General features: G+C 46.6%; 1 non-coding gene across 1 annotated transcript; it reads right to left on the reverse strand.

The window, feature by feature from the left end:
- Nucleotides 1–436: 436 nt before the first annotated feature.
- On the reverse strand, nucleotides 437–555 carry LOC119656338. Its single transcript, XR_005250041.1, has one exon. It is a non-coding gene; the product is annotated as a U5 spliceosomal RNA (small nuclear RNA).
- Nucleotides 556–887: the final 332 nt, after the last annotated feature.

Consider the following 887-nt stretch of genomic DNA (forward strand, 5'->3'; position numbering starts at 1 on the left):
CCACGACTTCCTCCCGCTAGGCCGCTGGAAACCTTCTTCGAATGGGCAGTTGCTTCAGTTTTGGGGCCAACTGGATTTGACGAGGAATGGACCGAAGTAACAGCTTGGGGACCGTTCTAAAAGGACTCAAGTTAAGGTAGAACAGCATACACCGTGGGCTCCGTGGCCAATAAGGACCTCTTGTCTAGCCAGGGGGGATATTTTCCCCGAATTTCTCGTCAGACTGAGACATTGACTGAACAAACACCAACAAAAAACGGACGACGATGGGGGAAGATGGTATAGTATAGGTATATCCAGGAGGTGTGGACTAGTGTTGCGACCAGGATGTCGGAGATAATTATCGAGCATCTCCTGGACAGCAAGGAGCAACAGGGGGGATACATCCCCTGCTTTGATCCCTTCCAGGTAGCCAGTGGTTTCCACTTGATGGCATACGATCACCAATTTTTCAGGTCCAAAAAACTAGTTTAGATTCATTAGATTGCTCCTCTCCACGGAAGTCTTTAATAAAAGGCGAAAGATTTATTCGGCACTGAAAAGAAGCCAGAACATCTGAACTATCAATTTATTCCACAAGCACAGGGACTACTGATCAAAACAGACTTATACCAAGTATCGGCGCCTAAGAAGCTGTTTTTAAGTGTTTGCAGACCAGAACTCCAGTAACCTACCCGTACTCAAAATGGAACGAGCGAGGACGGGGATATATCCGGTACATTCGGTTTACAAAGCTCATATCAACCTTCCATTTCCTAAACTCAGAGAACTATGATGGTTGGAAGGAGTTCCTTGGTATCACCCTACTAACCGGCAATATAACTTTCAGGACGGAGAACTGGAGAGTGTCGGATCAGAGGTCCTTTCCATATCACGGTCGCATATCT

The sequence above is a fragment of the Hermetia illucens genome, chromosome 4 (assembly GCF_905115235.1).
Source record: "Hermetia illucens chromosome 4, iHerIll2.2.curated.20191125, whole genome shotgun sequence".
Taxonomy (NCBI): Eukaryota; Metazoa; Arthropoda; class Insecta; order Diptera; family Stratiomyidae; genus Hermetia; species Hermetia illucens.